Source organism: Penaeus monodon, chromosome 28 (genome assembly GCF_015228065.2).
Source record: "Penaeus monodon isolate SGIC_2016 chromosome 28, NSTDA_Pmon_1, whole genome shotgun sequence".
NCBI classification, from domain to species: domain Eukaryota; kingdom Metazoa; phylum Arthropoda; class Malacostraca; order Decapoda; family Penaeidae; genus Penaeus; species Penaeus monodon.
In genome coordinates this window covers 6,524,402-6,524,839 of record NC_051413.1, presented here as the reverse complement: position 1 = coordinate 6,524,839, position 438 = coordinate 6,524,402, and positions in this window count along the sequence as shown.

Sequence of the window (438 nt, the reverse complement as noted above, 5' to 3'; positions counted from 1 at the left end):
CACATATGTTTTCTCACAGGGAGATAAACGTTTCCCACATCTGAGGAGAGAAACATTACCCACAGACGAGAGGGAGAGTAACGTATCGCACAGATAAGAGATAGATAAACGTTTCTTATAGATAAGAAGAAGAAGAACGTTTCCCCCAGAAAAGAGGCAGGGAAACGTTCCCCACAGACATGAAGGAGGTAAACGTTTCCCACAGATAAGAGAGAGAGAGAGAGCAACATTTCCTACAGATAAGACGGAGAAACGTTTGCCACAAACAACCAGAAAGGGAAAAGAAAAACGTTCCTCAAAGAAAATACAAAACGTTCTCTCAGGCGCTTAAGTAATTCAGGATATTAATACATGAAGACTTTCGAGCGTCGCTTTCAATCAGCTGATGTCTTCATTAACATTATTCGTATCGTAATTTGCATGTGTTTTTGCGACAGC